General features: G+C 39.1%; 1 long non-coding RNA gene across 1 annotated transcript; it reads right to left on the bottom strand.

The window, feature by feature from the left end:
* Window positions 1-1,014: 1,014 nt before the first annotated feature.
* On the bottom strand, window positions 1,015-5,435 carry LOC140696630 (uncharacterized). Its single transcript, XR_012073135.1, has 4 exons — window positions 5,254-5,435; window positions 4,990-5,119; window positions 3,098-3,265; window positions 1,015-1,119 (listed from the first exon to the last, which is right to left on the bottom strand). It is a non-coding gene; the product is annotated as an uncharacterized lncRNA (long non-coding RNA).
* Between the last annotated feature and the right edge of the window lie 15,157 nt (window positions 5,436-20,592).

The raw sequence follows: 20,592 nt of genomic DNA, 5'->3' as shown, positions 1-20,592 counted from the left end.
TGCTGGATCATATGGTAAGTCTATTTTTAGTCTTTTGAGGAAACGCCATACTATTTTCCATAATGGCTGCAGCAAACTACATTCCCACCAACAGTGTAGGAGGGTTCCCTTTTCTCTACAGCCTTTCCAGCATTTGTTGTTTGTGGACTTTTGAACGATGGCCATTCTGACTGGTATGAGGTGATACTTCATTGTAGTTTTGATTTGCTCTTCTCTGATAACTAGGGACATTGAGCATTTTTTCATGTGCCTGTTGGCCATTTGTATGTCTTTATTGGAGAATTGCTTGTTTAGGTCTTCTGCTCATTTTTGGATTGGGTTGTTTGTTTTTTATTATTAAGTTGTATGAGCTGTTTATATATTCTGGAAATTAAGCCTTTGTCAGTCACATCATTTGCGATTATTTTCTCCCATTCCATAGGCTGTCTTTTTGTTTTGCTTATGTTTTCCTTTGCTGTGCAAAAGCTTATAAGTTTAATTAGGTCCTGTTTGTTAATTTTTGCTCTTATTTCTATTGCCTGGGCAGACTGCCCTAGGAGAATATGGCTAAGATTTATGTCAGAGAATTTTTGCCTATGTTTTCTTCTAGGAGATTTATCCTGTCTTGTCTTATATTTAAGTCTTTAAGCCATTTTGAGTTTATTTTTGTGTATGATGTGAGGGAGTGTTCTAACTTCATTGATTTACATGCTGCTGTCCAGTTTTCCCAACACCACTTGCTGAAGAGACAACATTTCTTCTTTCTAATATAGACATGGAACTTTATTTTTGGTCTAGCTTTTCAGCCAAAACCCGTGCTTTCTTTTGTCTTTGGAAGATCAAATAACCACCTTTACTGTCATTTCTGGCCATCCAGGACTTGTGTGTGACCAGTGATTGTCACAAAGTTGCCATCATACATTGTTGGTTTAGCAAAATCAGTAATATCAACAAGGCAACAAAGCAGATTGTCTGGATTATTGTTCATATGTGAATACTCACTTTCAAACATAGGTAATCATTCTAGAAGCAGTTTGGAGTCCAGATCTCTTAATGGGTTTGTGGTGGTTGTAGCTATTGTCTCAGTCAATTGAAAAATCAGTGTACAGGTGGCTTTGCCTTAATGAAACATGTGTAGTCCTGAAAAAAGAAAAGCCTACTCAGATCTGTAAAATCACACACTAAACAGAATAGGGTTTATGGGCAAATTAGTATCTGGGTCAAGCCATTCAAAACATATGCAATCTCCACTGAAAACACAAAACTTTAGAATGGTGAGCTCACAAAAAGAATAGTATTTCTAATAAAAATACAACATAGTTTTTAAAAAACTATTACATAGCTAATAAATAATAGTGGTATATAAGTAGGTCCTTGCATTACAAAAGCACACACATGCACATGCGCACACACATACACACACACAACTAAAGGTAGTTTGTATCATGTGTGACTGAAAAATTGTGCTCTAAGCTGGAATTTGACACAACATTCTAAAATGACTATAACTCAATTAAAATACTACTAATAATAATAATAATAGTAATGATAATAATAATAAAGGTAGCTTGTAGAAGGGGTGGGGCTGCTGAGTAGTGGAGAAGAGAGCACAAAGGTCAGGGAGAACCACACCACAGGCACCTCCTGGAGAGCATGCAGCCAGATGGTGCCAGGAGGAGGCCCGCAGATGAGCTGGCAGAGTGCAGCCCAGCCTAGTGTTCAGCTGTCTCAGTGTACTTTGCATTCAGCTGCTGTGACTCAATGCTCCAAAGCACCAACGCACTGGGAAAAATCACATGTGAACCAATGCAACCTCCAAGCTAACATCGACCCTTGATCCCAGTTCCACATGGACTGAACACACGGCAGCAACACATATTAAAGGAGAAAAACTGCCACCAACAATAAAAATGTTGATTCTGGAAGCTATTAATATTTATGAAAACAATTAGTAAAAACGTTCAAATAGTTAAAGGGGAAAATAGATCATAATTAATCTGACTTATAAGAGAGGATGTATTAGCTAATTTTTTAAAGTATGCTATGTTAAATTTGAGTCCATAAATGTTTGTAGAACTATAAATAAGGTATAATTAGTGAGATATGAAGAAAAAATTATAAAGAAAAATCATGTGCCCTCAAATACCTTTCTTCTCAGTCGTCATGCACCTAGAGTCACCATATGCGCTAGAGCTGCTGAGATACTATTTTTTCTGTACTGTTCTGTCCAATTTTAGAAATTTGACCATTAAACTTTTTATAATACATTTTTGTAACAAATAATAAGATTTCACATTTATTTCCATGTCCCAGAATTTTCTGTTAAGTTGGTGATATTCAGTTATGCCTCAAGTCCAACTTAATATTGATTTTAGCACTAAGCCATGTAACATCTTTGATTTATCTCTGTCCTTAATGAAGAAAATTATTGGGCTGATTGCTGAACAATTTCTTATGGATAATAAAACATAATTGAACTGCTCCAAAGTTACATTGTCTAATATGGTAGCCACTAGCCCATTGTGATGATTCAAATTAATTAAATAAAAGTGAAAATGTAGTTCTTTAGTCACACACACCACATTTCAGGTGCTCCATAGCCCACATGTGACTGTTGACCACTGGACTGGACAGTGCAGATAGAGAATATTTCCATCATCACAGAAAGTTCAACAGTGGAGCAATAGTTCTATTGACCTACACAGTTCTGCCAAATTTCTGAAAAAGCACAATAGTTCAAGGTCAATGCTGCCTTTAGAAAGTGTTAGCATACCTTTAACTATCTCCTCCCCTTCCTCTACAGAGGTAAATGTTGAAAGAATCCTCTCTCTTGGCTTTGCCTTGGGTGCTGGAAGAGAATGAGCCCACCCAGGCATCCTCAGACACAGCAGACCAACTTTTGTAGATGCCGTCAGTGCCCTGCCCACATCCTTGGCTCTAAGACTTGAGCGTGCCCCTGCCATCTTCCAACTGCCAGAATCTCCATTTCTTTGTCCAAGACCTTTTCTTGAACCTTCTGTGAGACACTCTGCCAACACCCCTGGCAGGTGCCAAAAAATTAACACCTGCAAAAAAAGAATCTTCAACCAATAATTGTTGAAAGTTGGGGTAAAATTACCTCTGAGCTGTGAGTTTTGCAGCATTTTTCCAGAATGACTCCAGATGGTAGCTGGCTCCCAATCTTGATGCTCTTCCCTCTCCTGTATCACTTTCCACACCTTTCCTGTGTTTCCTTGCACCTCCAGATAAACCTTTTACACTTAACTCATTGTCTCAGGGTCTGCTTCTGAGGAAACACAAACCAAGACAATATCCAAACAGAGAGGTGAAATGGAGAGGTAGTTAGGAAGAAGGGGAGGCTCACAATATGAAAGATAGCCAATATTTACATAGCATTAGATGGTGAACGCCTTGAGAGCAAGGGTTTTTCCTTAACTTTCTATTCCCAATGTCTAGCACATACAAGGCACTCAGTCGTATTATAGCATCCAACGTTTCACACATACTGTGTCTTTCACATCCCAGCATTCCTATTTGCTAGCCGTTACTGCTGTTTTTCAGCTGAGTAAATTAAAGATCAAATAATTTAAATGAATTGCCTCAAGTCACACAGTAAGTGGCAGCGTTCAGCCTGGAACCAGGGCTTCAGACTCCACGCCCCATGCTTGTCCTTGTAGCTGGTGCTGCCACGCTGGTCAGCGTTGTCCCATTGACTTGCCTGCTGGCCTCTCAGGCAAGAGGAACTTCCGTACCTCAGGGGACCACTCCAGGCTCTGCCCTTGCCCTCAATTCCCGCCCTTCTGCTCTCTGAATGTTTTGCTCAGACTATTAGCTTGGCTCTTGATTAGAGCTATTTTCCTTTTGGGGAAATGTTTTCGCTTTAAGGGGTAGCAGTATGGGGTTTTGGTCAAGCTAGTTGGCTCTCAAGAAAGAACGCCTAGATTAGAATTTATTTCTATAGCTTTACTAAAAAGTAAGCATGAGCCTTGGGCAAATGATTTTCAATTCTCTAAGCTTCAGTATCCTGATTCGTAGAACATAGATAATGAAAGTACCCACTCATAAAAAAAAAGTATGCACAGCTTATGAGGATTAAATGAAATAATCCATGTAAAAGCACTCAGCACATTGTAAATGCAAAATGCTGTTCGATACTATTATTGGCCACACGTTCTGTGCGTCCCACTCTTCTCCTCACCCCCATAAGCCTAATTTGAACCCCAAGAAACCCAAACCAGTTATAGATGGGTTAGACTGGCCCCCATTGATTTAGAAATGGAATTCAGATCAATGTGTTATCTCTTTTTAAGATGAACAGGAACTCTGGGACTTAAAATGCATCTTTAATGAGAGCAGTCTAGGAAGAAAGCCCATTTGCAGGCAGGGTACCACAAGATGGGAGAAACCATTTGCCTCCACAGAGAAGCCAAGCTATTTATCTCCCAGTTATTCACGAGACTGTGCTAAATGCTCAGTGTAGGTTAATCATTACATCCTGTACATGAAGGTGGCAGATACATTCTGATAAACACATATACACATTTTCATATCCAAACCCTGCAAAAAGAAATGGTGGAGTTTCTTCAAATAGAATAATTAAAGGCTGGGAGGATTTTAAAAATAAAAGTCATCTTGTGAACTATATTATTCTTCCTTGTTGTGCTTAGCTATGGATACAATATTGGCTTCTTATTTACAACCTCTTATTTTTAAAGTGGAGATTATATAATTCGATGATACTACATTTCCTGAACCAAAATGTTAGGTGCAAAGACTGACAGTTTTTTTCTAATTTTTATATTCGCACGAACTGTCACTGCTACAGATGTGTTAAGAATTAAATTCCACTTGGTTATACGTTTAATGAGACACCTAGTAAAGAACCTAAATATAAGACGTGAACTAGAAATTAACACAACATTGTAAATTGACTATACTTCAGTTAAAAAGACACATATATGAGATGAAATTGGAAAAGCCCCAGAGAATCTGGGCACCAAGGTGGAAAACCTCAAATGATGCTTCTTCCCTCTTCTGGGCTTTTCCAGAGCAAAGCTCATTGTCCAGCTCACGCACACTTTCAGACTGGAATGATTCCAAAGGAATATCGGCTGCTTTCTTTCCTGGATCCTGGGATGAACTATAATTCTCGAGAAGACAAGAATTTGGTCACACAGTTGGAGTTGGTAGAAACATTTTTTTCAGTTTCTTATTACCAAATAAGATGGAGTCTTACTCTCTCCATAAAAAATCGTTCTATTGGCAGAAGCTCACCTTTCAGTCTGGTTGGTTTATAACCTTTTAACAAGCTGTCCTGAAGATGGCGCCACATGCTTAGCTATGTTACGACCTGTATGATTTCACAATTCTTAAACCAAGTTGCTAATAGCTGCACAGATTTACAGAAAGACCTGTGGGAAATGCTACCTTGAAATGATATTCCTGTAGTGAAGTATAAAGATTAATCTAAGTCACCCAAGGAATAATCTGATTAGATGATCTCTAAATTTTCAATTAGGAAAAGGAGTTACACGGAAAATACAGCAGATGCTATCTGGGTTAGATCAGTGGCGTGCTCTGAAAGCCACAGTCCATCTCTGACCTTGTTCCTTCTCTTTTGTCTTCTATTTGCTGTCACTGGCACCATCATCTATCAAGTTGCTGGAGCCAGAAACTTGAATGGCATTTTTGCTCTTTCTCTCTGCTTTAAACTTCCCCGCTAGCCATGCTGCATCCAGTCAATCACCCAGTCCTACCTATTCTAGAAAGTCCATAAATGTCTTTCAAGGGTGTCCATGTTTCTCTCTTCTTTTACCAGTGATGTCTCCCAGCACTATCACCTCCTCCCTGTGCCACTGCAAGAGTGGGTGTCCATTCCCCCTTTACCCTAGCTTGCTTTTCTCAATCTGCTCTCGGCTCTTCATCTGGAGTGATCTTCCAAAAGACAGACCCAATCATGCAATCTCCCTGTTAACAGTCTTCCATAGCTCCCTAGTGCTCGCAGGTGAAATCTAAACTTTTATACAGCCTACAACATTTTTTATAATCTAGTTGCCCCCAGCTTCATCCTGCAATACTGTCCCACAAATTTTTCTGCTTTAGTCATAATAGATTGTTTTCCTGGAATGTTCTATATTCCTGCTGCTCCTGCTTGTGCCCCAAGCAACCACTACATCTCACCACTCCCAGAGCCGTCACCACCTCCATCCATCTAGCTTGTCCTCATCATGTAGGTCTCCACATAAACACCCTTTCCTCATGGAAGAGACCCATACAGATTCGTACCTTTAATAGTTATCTAATTTTATCATAATTACCCCTGTATTTTCTCCCTGTTAGATTATAAACTGAAGAAAGCAGGAACAGCGTCTGTCTTTAAGCAACATTCTCTTTTTTAAATTGAAGTGTAGTTGATTTACAAGGTTGTGTGAGTTTCTGATGTACAGCATAGTGACCAGAGATAATTAATAATGCCACCAGCCCTGGCTTGGAGAGGGCATATCATGAATCGTGTGGCAAGAGAGCCTCTCAGCTCACTAGGTACAGAGAACCCAGGCCTTATGATAAAGTCACGCACTTAGAAAGCAAACCTTCATCTCCTAAGAGGGCAACTTCTGGATGCTGGGGGCTCATCAGTAAGCATTGTGCTCTAATATCTGGTGAGCCCCCTGGAGTTTTGTGGGGTTTTTTCTGGTTTAAATCAAGCCTGAGGCTGGTGGACAGTAGTTACATGCCCACATTGTGTGTCTTGTGAATGCTAACTCTCTTTAATTTGAATACTGATAATGTTTTATAGAATGTAAACCCAGTTTTACATTCCATAATGCAAACAGGTACCTATCTGTTTCTAAATAAAACTATTTAGGTTCCATATATATATATATATATACATATATATATATGTGTGTGTGTGTGTGTATATAAAGTTCAGTCATATATGTAGAGAATTGTGTATATATATATATAAATATATATACATACATATATATATGTGTATATATATAAAATTAAGCAATGTTCTTACAATGGCTATAAGGCCTTTCATCATCCACCTCCTTCAGCTCACCTTCCACTTACCTGCAGTCCTCCCTCATTTCTTTGCTTTGACCTCCTTGCTTGTTCCTCTGCTTGCTTCCTCTAACTTGGACTCTTTGTTGTTCCTTTAACTTTGCAGACAAGATCCTGTCTCGAGGCTTTCACACTTGCTGTTCCCTCTTCCTCGAATACACTTCCTCCACTTTTCTATGTGACTCTCTTCTTCACCTGCTTCAGATTTTTATTCAAATGCCACATTCTCAGTGGCGTCCTCCTTGGCCGCTTGATCTATTACACATCCCCCCATCATTCCAATCCCTCTCCCTGCTCTATTGCTCTCCTCAGCTCTTATCCCTGTCTCATATACTTCCATGGTCTATTTTCCATCTCCCTCCACTCGACCGTGAGCTCCAGGGACAGGGACTTTGTTTCTCTGGTTCCTTACTGTGTCTCCAGCACCTGGAGTTATGCCTCACAGAAAGTCAGTGCAACTGTCCATCCTAGACCCACTCTCATGATTTCATAAACTAAGTCTTCTCACCCTTTTGGGGACTAAGTCATTCTAGTTTATAGGTGGGGAGAATTTTATCTTCTTCTAGGAAATCTTCCCTCTTCCCAATTCCTTTAGCTTCCTATTTTCAGAACTAGTATGTCTTTTTGCAGGGGGATAGAGAAGACAGAACTAAAAATAAATCTTCCCATGAAAACATAAAAGTAGAAATTTACTGAGGTCCTTTATGTTTCAGTTGTTTCCTAATAATACATTTCCTGAAAACTAGAACATTCGGTGTGAGGCCAGAGCCACCAGTCTTGTTAAAAACATCTCCTCCTGAACAGCTTCTGGGGTGATGGTTCCTTATCTTTCTGTTAACTGGTGAGACACTGAATGAAAAGCTTTGATTCCCTTACGTCACTGGGGCACTTGCTGAAGATTTGTATATTGAAACCCATGGATTTGTCTGGCTGTACAGCCAGCCTAATCATTTGGGTAGAAAAGTGAGTTTTCTAAAGCCAAACCAGCTGTGCAGTTAGATGGAGCCCAATTTCCTGAGCAGAAGAAGGCAAATAGAATCAGGTTCAATGACTGTAATATGGGTAGAGAGTCATTTTGTGAAATTTCAGCACCTTGCAATGACCAGCAACTCCAGGAAAACATTCATTCTCACGATATGTAAGGCTGGTTCATGGCTAATGATTTATCATGGATGTTTGATTCAACTTTCATTTTCAGAGTTATGAGATGCGCAAACAGATCCTCACCACCCTCTAATTTCAAGGGGATATCTTAATGCAACTGCAGTTAAGCACAGTTTCTGTATGAATATGTGAAGTACTGTTACAGAGAAAACTGAGAATGGTCATTTTTAACACAAAATCAGAGTGAAAGAAAATAGCTTATACCAAAATTTGAATTTTTGATGGAAAATAAAGATTCTAGTTAAATTAAAGACAAAAGGAGAAAATCTAATGCTGTATTTGAGAATATAAGCTCAAAAATATGAAAAAACCTATTTTTCCATTACAAAACAGCAAGGGACTTGTCAAACAAACAAACAAACAAAACCGGAAAGGAAATCACATGGGTACAATGAGAAAAGGGGGCTGAAGAGGCTGCTGTTTAATTAGGTGTTCTAACAATGGTGAAGATTTGGATGAAAATTAGGCTGTAAATGGTCAAGATAAAGTTCGAGAAAAGAAATCAGAGAACAGCAATTATCAATTGCATACTCCTGGAGTGAAGTTCAACAGAAAAGAAAATGAAAGTCTACATGATAATTTAATTAAAATAGGTATCCAGACCAGCAGAAATGGAGGGGAAAGAGAGATGTGGAACTAGAAAAGACAACTTCCAAAAGAAGTTCCCATACTTAGGAAGGATAAAGGTGAAAGTGCATAGGTATTCAGAAGAATCAAAAAAAGTGGCCAAGGAATGAACACATTTATGTAAACTAAGCTATAAAAGTATCCTCTTCTCCAAAGGACTGATCTTCAAAATTTGTTAAAGGGGATCTATTTTCAGAGATTCTTCAGATTAACAGGAAGATGAAGACCAAGCTTAATGGAATAGATCTTCTGGAAAAGACGTGTTCCCTAAAATTCCAGAGGAAATTCTGCTCAAAAGAAGCCTAAATGATGAAACTGAGACTATAATTAATAATAGGAGAATCTACAGCCATTTCCATATGGTAGAAGTGATTATCCTATACCTTGATCAGGAAAAAAAATTTTTTTAACCCTTAGAGGAACCTAACATGAAGCACTCTGATCCACTTCTACCATGTGGCATCCAAAAATGTGAACAAACAGAAATCGACTTCCTCAAAATATGCTCCACTGAATGCGGTAGTCTGGTCAAACATGTTAGGAATTTTGGGGTTAAACAAAATTAAGCAGGTTTTATTATTGATAGGAGATGCAATCTGCTGTGGTCCCTGGGCTTCCCTGTGTATTCTTGCTGGTGAGGACAACATTGTAAGACCCTGATCATTCCTTTCCTGGGCTATTTCTCATAATAACTTGCAGCAGGCAACCTCGAGGAATGAGTTCAAATCTCCCTCTGGGACAGGAACAGACTTGGCTAGAGAAGTGGATTCCCCAAGTTCGGAGGCGAATTCCTTGCCTGCAGAAAAGACTTGCCTCCCCAGAAGCAACTCTTTCAATGGCCTGCTGTGCCACTCACAATTTCCACCACTTGAATTATTCCTTGGGTAAAATGCATTTTTCCAGAAGTCTCCTGTTGAAAGGCAAACATGTTACCTTGGAGGTGTGGTTATAAATGCTTTAACATAGATTAATACCTTAATATAGAAGAGATTTGAAGAGAGAATGGGCTCTGATGGGACATGGAGGGGAGGGTGAGCTGTAAATTAGGAAAGGACCTGGGATTAAAATTGTATCTGGGTAGAAGAGGCAAAACAGAAGCACTGCGGTGATGAGTCCTTTTCTTTCCTCCCATCTCCTCCACAAATACAGTACTTTGGGCCAGGATTTATGCTTTAAATGAATTATAGAAATGCTTATCTTGCATCTTTCCTTTCTTAAGTTCCTTCTTTTTCCTTTTGAACTGTAAATTTGTCAGTCTCACCGAATGAATAGGTAAAAATGTGAATATTAAAGTTTTCAAAGTTTAGATTTCAAAGGCTCTTTAGGTTAGATTTTTCAAAGGAGGCTTGAGTCAGCATCATTTGGGGGAGGTGGGGAGGAACTGATAGGCTCTCTGGCAAATATTTTCAGAACTAACTTTTCACCCCTTGAGGATGTTTTTGGAAGGGCCCAAACGGAAGGAGCAGAGGTGAGGCTTTAGTCTTACGCTCCCGACTCTGCTGAATGCCAGTCTTGCTGCTCTGGTGTTTTTGTTTTCTTGTTTTGTTTGTTTTATGTGTTTTTGCTTTTTGGTTTTTTTATTTTTATTTTTTTAAGCAGGAAACTGGGAGGTTTATAGTAGGTTTGGCTCAATAATTCTTTCAATTATGACAGTTTCTACTTGGAAACAATGCATATTTTACTTGAGTCACAACTTTCTAGAAGCTGTTTATCACAGTTATTTAACTTGTGCATGATTTTGCTATGTTCTCATCACCATTTGGGAAAAGTTATTCAGAGAGAATGAACTAGGAGTTTTTGTATTTGCTTCCTTAAAAACAACAACAACAACAACAACAACAACAACAACAACAACAACAACAGTGGTTGTGTGTCCTTGACACTCAGGGCATTGTGCTACAGGAAACTGAGATTTTCCGTAAAAAGAAGTCTTTCATTGCAGTGTTTACACTGTGTCCCACATGCGTCAGGTTTTATGCCAGAGCAAGGACCAGCAGCATGTAATCCTACAATGGCATTTCAAACATCACCATGCCAGATGGGCTATTACAAGAAATATGTAAAATGTTCCAGAACAGCCAATTAAATCTCTTTGTGGTTTATAACCAGATCTAACAAATATAGTCTCTCTGGAAGAAAATATTCTTGGATTAACCAAGTCTTGGTTCTTGTGTCAAATTCAGGGGTCATTTTCATTCATGGTAAACCTCTGAAAAGTCAACAGGAAAGCTTGACCCTGACCATAGACATGTTGTACAAAGAACAGGGTCACTTGGGCCCGATGAATTCTAATTCACCAGCGCACACGAGCTGCCGTTTTACACAGTCCTCTTCTGGATTCCTACAAGGTGAAAGTTCAAACACAGTAAGCAAATATGACTGCATATAGACTCTCTTATTTATTTTTTTATTGGAAGTACTGGGGATTGAACCCAGGACCTCATGCTTGCTAGGCATGCACGCTACCGCTGAGCTATACCCTCCCTCCCTCTGATATTTTCATTTCTGATTACAGATGTGGCACTCCTTTGGCTCCTTATAATCCACATCACAATGTACTAGTCCTTCCAGGGATTTCATAGCATTTTCATAGCAAAGGAAGGTCATTTACAGTCAAGATTATCAATGTATTGGCATTCAACCTAAGATGCCACCCACTGACAAATTATCACCACGAAATATGAATATTTTCTTTTCACTTTTCAAAGTCTCCAGAGAATTTTTATTAAAAATTTGCCTTCCATTGAAACAGATGGAGCAAAGTATCTTAGTGGGCAGGGTATTTTGTTGTTGTTGTTGCTTTATTTCGTTTTTCTCTAAAGGGTTTTTTTTTCTTTTTTTTTTAAAGAGGGGAAAATACATTTTTAGGCTACTCAGAATTAAGAATTGGTAGTAAAAGCAGGTGCTGCTCTTCAAATGCCACTAGAATTGCACTTATATTTAAGGCTGCTTAGCACTTTTATAACCCTTTTTTGCTGGTGCCCAAGACTGCTGGAATGCTCTTGAGTGACGGCAGACGCCTTGTTTAGCTCAGAAAATTCCCTTAGGTTCTGTCTCCTCTCCTCTTTCAGTTCTTACTGCTTTCTAGCTGCCTCCATTTGTATCCCATGGCTTTGATTATGCTTCATCTCAGATGCTGTTGATACCCTACCCATAGCCCGTAGGACCTTGCCGTTACGGTGCATGCTGGTCGGCATCTCTGCATCTCTGCATCTCATAACAGAGCATGCTCTGCCCATGTGCGTGGGAGCAGTCCTCACCAGTGACTGAGAATCAGTGGACACAACTTTAAATATCTCATAATTTTGTCAATTATACCTCAGTGAAGTTGCGTGGGGAAAAAAAGGAAGTTGGTGTGTATATGCCCCAGCTTCTTTGCATTCAAGTGGAGTAAGTCTGAGATGTACATTCTACAATGGCTTGTGATTTCTCCAGCAGTTTTAAGCTCCAGTTACCTATGGCAGTAACTCCCCAGTAACATATCCTTGATTCATGTCCTTCATTTTCTTGTATCACTTCACTATTCCCTTACCTATTTCCTGAGATAACATCCAAATAACTACTTGGTTTTTGTCTCAGGACCTACTTTTGGAGAACCTTAATCAAGATACTGCAACTGGCAGTATTCTTTTCTTACATGTTTTCATCCTGTATTTAAGTGATGTCGTACTCCAGGATCAAACCAGGCAGCCAGGTAACACCAGCTTCAGCACCCTGGGTCCCTACATATCCTGGGGCAAGGCTGAGAATTAGATTATTTCTACTTGAAATGTATGATTTCAGAAGCAATATATTTTTATTTTATTAGACCTTTATCTCCCTAGACAAAATGATCTGTTACACTAATCTAATGATTCATAAGTCTGTGTCTCCAGTCCATAGCTCTCTCTCTCTTGATTTTTGAACATGTATATTGAATGGCCTACTTGTCACTTGGATATACCCACACTCATCACACTTGGCATAAACAACCTTTAATCCAACAAATTTCCTTTTAACCGTGCTCCACCCTCAGGCTTTCCTGAATGATTTACCCAATTGCTTAAGTCGGAAACCAGCGAAAAGCCTTGACAGTTCTCATTTAACCCAGTATCAAAGTGGCATGTGTTTAGCTACATGTAGTAGACAACTCAGTTTACACATCCTTTATTAACAGCAGTTTAAATTCTATTGCTTTATTTTTCTCACGTAACAAGTAGGTTCAAGGTAGGTGGCTGTGGTGTTGTTTCAATAACTTTAAAATGCCTAGCAGTATTTTTGCAATTCACTTGGCGTTCCCCATTGGGTTCAAGACAGAGCTGCACCATTTTCTCTTTCAAAGAAAACAGAAAAAGGCAGCAGTGGCCATGAGTCTACAAGGAAACAAAGCTTTCCCTGAAGACCCTCCCAGAAGATTTCTCTTTATGGCTTGTCAGACGGGCCACAGAACTGCCCCAGCTGCAGGGAACCAGGAAAAAAGCAGGGAACCAGGATCACTATGATTGGATTACCCCACCAAGATCCATTGACCCAAAATGGGCACGTTGGCGCCTCAAAAAAACCAAGAAGAAAATGAAAATAGAAATTGATTAAGTAATTTACAGCATCTGCAACAAACTCCATCCTCCTTCCAATCAAACATCAAGCTGAGTCTACTCTGTCCCTTAAATAGCTCTAAAATATGTCTACTTAACAGCTGCCCTCACTTTAGCATAAACTAAACTCAGGACAAGAGCAACAGACTCTTCATAGTTTCTCTGCTTTATAATATAGTTACTTCCTTCCAATCTCTTCTCCAACTTTATCCGATGTAATCTTTCATGGAAATAAATCTGAACCTTTTATTCATTTAGCTTAAACCCCTTCAGCGGCAAACACCAGACTATTTCTTTCCTTTGCTCATCTGATCCCTCCTGCTTAGGACTTGCTTCACCAGGCACTCCCACCTCCCCACGTTTAGCTAACTGCCACTCATCCTTTAAGATCCCTCTCACTCTTCCCGTTGCATCACTCGTCTCTCGGCTGAGGGAGGCTCACCTTTACATGTTCTCAGATAATATATTTGTAGGGTATAATTGTTCTGTTTAATACAGTTCTGTATTATCATTGTCTCATACCATTGTCATCACCACTAAACAGTTTCTTTAAAAGTAAAGCTTTTGTTTCATTCACATCTGGGTCCCTACCACATAGCACAATACCTGGCACATAAGGATTCAATGAATGCTTATTGAATAATAGATTGATTAATTAACAAAGAATACATGCATACTGCTGTTAATCAGAAAAGTTGGGTAGTAATTATTTCTGTAGACGCCTATAGTAAAAGAATGAATAAAAGACAACAGAACAAAATTATTGAGTGTGGATTCTGGCTCAGACTAACTCCACAAGGTCAGCTTTGTGATCTTCAGCTAGTTAAGTTAATCTCTCTGTGCAAATTTCCTCATATGCAAAATGTTAATAATACTGAAAAGGTTGCAGTAAGGATTTAAAACGTTAATGCTTGTAATTGTAAGTAATGCATAGAATAATACCTGACACATGATAAATGTTACAAGTTTTTTAAATAAGTGCATAAGACAGTCATGATTCTTGTTCCCACAGAACTTACAGTAGAGGTCAGTGCTGTCCAATAGATGTATAAGGTGAGCCACATATATAATTTAAAATTTTCTGGTAGCCACATTAAAAGTGATTGGATTACAAGTGAAAGTAATTTTCAGAATTTATTTAAACCAGTCTATAAAAATATTATCATTTTAATATGTAATCCATTTTTAAATTTATTAATGAGATATATTACATTTTAAATTTTGTATAAGTCTTTGAAATACAGGGACTATTTTATACTTACAGCACATATCAATTCAGATGCTTAATTTTCATCTTACTAAACCTGTATTTAGATTTAATAAACTTACAATTGAAAAAGTAGACACAAGTCCAAGTTATTCCACATATATGTAATAATTTTAAAATAAATGATTCATTAAAAATTTAAATTTATTAAAATTAAATAAAATTAGGAATTCCTTTCTTCAGTCACACTAGTTATGTTTCAGTGTTTAACAGCCATGTATTGGACAGCACAGGACTAGAGAAAAATACAGTGTGTAAGCAGACAATTATAGAAGGGGGTGAAGGGTGGGGATAGAGTGTTTTGGGAACACATAGTAGGAATACTCTCAAGTGGCACAGGGAATTTATCAAAGAAATTTTCCGGGAGAAAATGCTGTCTATTCTGTGGCCTTGAGGAAAAGTGGGAGCTAGCTAGGTGATAAAGAAGAAAGAGCATCCGACAGGAGAAATGGTGTTGGAAATGGGAGTCAAGCCATGTCCCATATTTTTAGCATGAAAAACTGGGGTGGACAGTGATGATGTGTTGGGATAGGGAAAAACGAGGAGACATAGATTTGGCTGGGGCTGGGATGAGGAGAAATGGGTTCACCTTCAGACACATTGACCTTCAGGTGCTTGCAGTGAACCCAAGGGGAATTGTCTAGCAAGGAGTTGGGAATATACGTCACAATTTCTGGAGACAGATCTCAGAGCCACTCTCAAATGGAGGATAATAAAAGCCATAGTCATGGATAATATCCAAGGAGTAGTGCATGGACATTTGTGATTTGTCTGCTAGAGCATTTCCCTTGGTTTTCTTTTGAGTATTTTGCACTTCTTCACCAGCAGTCTGTATGATTTGAGTTGGGGTCCCTCTCTGGCCCCAAGGATAGAATACAAGACCCAGGTCTAAGTCAAGTAGAAGATCATACACACCTGGCCACGGTGACTGGGGTATAGGAGTGGCAGCTCTAAGCAAGTGAAATAAGCGGGGACCTAAAGACTTGTACGGGAGCTACTGATAAAAAAGACCTATTCTGCTGGATCCCACTGGACTAGAACCTGGAAAAATATGACACTAGAGCTTCCTTCCATGAGAGTGACTGTCACTGGGCGCCATCGCATAGAGGTGAGAAGAAAAGCAACATAGATTTGAGATGAAGAACAGCTAAGGTCTTTTTATCCTGCTTGAATCCAGACATGGCTGAAGTAAGACTTGCCCTGGACCTTTCAAGTATGTAGACTAAAAATACGTCTTTTTCCTTTAAGCCAGATTGAGTTGAGTTTTCTGTATCTGTGTCATAATGAACATAGGCAGTCCTCACTTTGCATGGTAGTGCAGGACCATAAAAATGACCCTGCAACCTGAAACCCTGCAGGGAACTTAATAATCAGTGGGAGGAATTACAACAGGTCCGTGACCTTCACAATGTTTTTATCAAAACATTTAAAGTTCTCTTATTTTGGGGAAATGAAAAAAAAAATAGTTTTGTAATATTTATATAGTTCATGGAAATTTAAAACATTAGAAACATTGAGAAATGAAGTGTTTTATTTCTTTGTACAAAACTTATCAAGAGGAGTCTGAATAGCCTTTGCCTTCTTGTCACATAACTTAAGACGCAGAGTGGGCATCTTTTTTCTATGCCTTGGCAAATTGTCTTACTTCTTACTAAGTTTGGATCAGCTATCAATGTTTTATCTTTTGCACTTTCAATGCTGTGAAATATCTCCATGACTTCCTTTAATTTGAAGGTCCCCCCCCCAGGGTCACTTCTCCTAGGACATCGTTCTTTCTGTTACAACCACTTTCCTCATTTATGTGAATATGCTCCCTTCCTGAAGTTCCTGTGGCTGCATGTCTAGAGCCTCTTGAACAATGACAGTGTCCTCATTCCCACAGCTAGCTGTTTCTCTTGTTACTCCCTTTGCATTTGATTTGAATTCTGCAAAACCATGCCAATTTATGAAACAATGAAACAAGCCTTTACTGGTGATAAAAGGTTCTTCTTCAGTCTTCTTGTAATTATGGTTTTTTTCAGTGCGGCACCTAGCTCTAATGTTGACCTGAATGCTAGTTAAACTGATTGGATTTTTTTCCATTGTAGTCTTCAATCCAAAGTAGAAGTAAATGCTCCATTTCTGTCTTTAGCAGCTTCTTGTTCCAAGGGCAACTTAAACCAAACAGGACTGAAGACCCTTTACTTTGTTTTTGATTTATCAGACTTTTTCAGTATCTTTGGTTCAGTGGCCTCATGCAGCCCTGGTCTCATCCTGGCTTTATACTGCTGTCTCCATTTTCAGATCTCCTAATCACATCCAATTTCACTTCTGCAGTATCATTTTTAATTTCTTTGCTGAACTTTCATTTTTTCCACTGTTTATTTTTATAAAACCTCCCCCGGGTTTATCACTGAGAGACAAGGAGGCAGCCCAGCTACAGCTTTGCTGTCTGTGCATGAACTGAGTGACTGATGTGCAATGGCCAGTCACCAACAGGCTTTGAAAGAAGTGACGTAGTTGGTCACTGATTATGATGCACATCTGTTATTTATGTAGGGATCTGTAGAGCTAGCCGTGAAGTTTATATTTTATGCAATTACTCACAGTTAACATACTGTGTAACTGAAATTTGAAACATGTTATTGGGGGACTGGGTTATTTAACTAAACTACAGTAAATGAATTTTGTGCATATCAAAACTCTTTAAAGCAATGACTGCCTTACTACCCAACGGAGATTATGTAAGGAGAAAACAGAAGAAAGCCTGGGAGAGAACCCTGAGGAAAACCAAGATTAAAGGAACAGCGGAAGAGAAACCTTCATAGTAACTTATAAAGAGCAGCCAAAGTGACAGGTAGTAGGAAAACCAGAAGCAGGTGTTATCACATGAGGCAGGAAATGAGATACCCAATTGTATTTTCCACTTCTTTAAATTGAGACAAAACTTTCATCCCATAAAATTCACACTTTTGAAGTATACAATTAGGTAGTTTTTAGTATATTCACAGGTTGTGTAACCATCACCTCTATCTAATTGCTAAATAATCACATCACCCCAGAAAGAAACCCTGTACCCATTAGAAGTCACTTCTCATCCTCCCTTCTTTCCAACCCCTGGAAACGACTAATCTACTCTCTGTCTATATGGATTTGCCTCTTCTGGACATTTTACATAAATGGAATTAAACAGCATATGCCCTTTTGCATCTGACTTCTTTCATTTAGCACAGTGTCTTCAAGGTTTTCCATGTTGTAGCATCAATCGCTCCTTATTACTTTTTATGACTGAGTAATATTCTGTTGTGTAAACACACCACAATTATTTATCCATGCATCAGGTGATGGAAATGGGGTATTATGAATAATGTGCTGAACATTTGTGTAAAAGTTTGTGTGTGAACATATGTTTTCTGTTTTGCTGGGGATATACCTAGGAGTAGAATTGCTGGGCCATATGGTAACCTTAAGCTTTTGAGAAATACCGACTATTTCTACCGTGGCTATACCATTTTATCTTCCCACAGGCAAAGTGTGAGGGTCCTTTCACTTCTTTTAAAAAAAACCTTGTGTATGAATATTTCTTCTCATTTTATCCTGCTTGTCTAGTTTCTCATTTCATTTCACCAAGCAGGTTTCCTCTTTACATCTTTGACTTCCATATCCTACATTTGTTAAAGTTACCTTTTAACTGTGCAAATGGTACATTTTCTTCATACTGCAAGTCACCGATGGCTTTCCTAGCCTACACTGTATACAATTTCATAAAACTATGCAGAGCATTGTCTCCCACATATCTCAAATCATTTGTCCAAGCTGTTTATAACCACCTAAAACATTACCAATGTTGATTAAAAATGGATAAGAACTCTGACTTTATTTACCTTCTCTTTCTCTTCAGTTCAATTTATTTAATCCAATTCAATAATTTGGGGATGAACAATCTGCATAATAGTCTTGTGGTAGGTGGTGCAAAGTGAAGCAGATCACCTTTTACTTTGAAAGAATTATCTCCATGTGCCCCACTCCATTGGATCCCCAGAATCTTTACTAAGGTGTCAGACTCCTAAATTTTCCTTGAATTTACTTCCCAGCCTCTGGCATGCATCAGTCTCTTCAATGCATCTAGAGTCTGTCACATCCTACATTCAACCTCTATCAACATAATGCCATTGATGGAGTGGACCAGCATGATGTTCTGCAGAAGGACAAGATGATCAAAGTCCTTGAAGTCTGAATTACTGCATAAACCAGAAATAGAATATGTCAAAGCGAGCTTCTTCTGGTGCTCTCTGCTTATTGGAGTAAAGAAAAATCAAAACACTTGTCAGAACAATAACTGAATACCAGGTATTAGGGTTATGTTGACTTACTCAAGTAAAGAGCGCGTATGGAATAGCACCTGCACTTAAAAGCATCACTAGTTTAAATTCACAGTTACCCACTGACATTCTCCAAGACCCAGCTGCCATCTGCACAAACCAAAGAAAGCTTTTGTTGTTGTTGCTGCTGCTGCTGTTTTTTTATGAGGATATGACAGGAATCACTACCTGTGATTTTGTGAGTTTGTTAGCATATGATTCATTTGCTGGAAGGAGATCCAGAATGACACAGGCATAAACAAGATGAAAATTTCTCACTAAATGGAAGTCCCTGTGTAAGCAGAGTAGAGCTGGCATGGTGGCACCATCACTGACCGAACTCCTTCTGTCTTGTCCTGACACTGTCACTCACATGGTGTCCTGGTGTGCATTCCAGCTGGCATAAAGGGAAAGAGAGAAGGGGTGGACACGCCACTTCATTATAATGGCACGATCCAGAAATTGCTCACTCACATCCCGTTGGCGAACACTTAATCAGATTGCCATATGTAGGTACAATATGTATGGCAGGAAAATGCAAACTTTTTTCCAAGTGGCTCTTTTCCTAGTTAAAATTTGGAGACATTACTTCTTTGAGAAAAAAGGGGAGCACAGCCACTGGGGGACAACTAGTAGCCACCGCCATATCACCTTACACGTTTCAGACCTGTGGTGCTGGGCCAGTCTCTGCAATGCCCCCAGTGTGCAGTGTTACTTTGGATCAGGACAGGAAGCTCGAGGTGTTTTCCTGGGCCCTTTATTGCATAATGACCCTCATTCATGGGGTCAGGGAGCCAACCTACACATTCAGTCATCTCTATATGCAGGAAACGTGGAAACAGCCACAGTATAGGTTCCCAGACCCAGAGGTACCACGGTAGCAGAATTAGCCCCCCAAATCCAGTTGTCATCTCACCTTCATACATCCTCATTCTGCCACATATAAAATAGTGACATCCTGGACTGTGTTACTTCAGGGTCAGGGGCAAATAATCCCCAAAAGATCCAGATATTTTCCTTTTACAAGTATGCAGTTACCTTGGTAAACTGTCAAGTATACTTCTGAAGAAGGCTGAGAGAGAGATTTATGGGATGTGCTTGTGATATCAAAAGGCCTTTCTTCAAGGCTGGCTGTCTTCCTCTGTATTCAAAGAACTGTGGGTTTGAGGGTAGATTCAAGTTTGGGAATTGGGCGAGTGGCCATGATGACATCACTGTGACTTGTGTAGGCTTCTGTTGGGTTTTACATTCATATGTTGTTATTATTATTATTTTGACCTAATTCATTCCTTGGGATCCCATGAAAGGTTAAGATACCACCACAGGTTTCTTTTTTAAATCCCCCATTGCCATTCTAGCTCTGCTGCACATTATGATAAAAATACCACTTTGCCTCTGATTTTTATATAATGTCCCCTGGCCTGTCACCCTAGAAACCCATGATCACAGACACTATCAGGGGTCCCAGTTCAAAAGTAACATTCCGCCTTCCTTCCCAGTCTGGAGAGGAGATTTTTTAAAAAAAGATGCTGTTGGTCCCAAAGCAATGCACACGTGTTAGTCATAGTTAGGC

Source organism: Vicugna pacos, chromosome 5 (assembly GCF_048564905.1).
Source record: "Vicugna pacos chromosome 5, VicPac4, whole genome shotgun sequence".
Taxonomy (NCBI): domain Eukaryota; kingdom Metazoa; phylum Chordata; class Mammalia; order Artiodactyla; family Camelidae; genus Vicugna; species Vicugna pacos.
The sequence above is the reverse complement of the archived record's forward strand: the minus strand, read 5'-3'. Positions and strand labels throughout refer to the sequence as shown.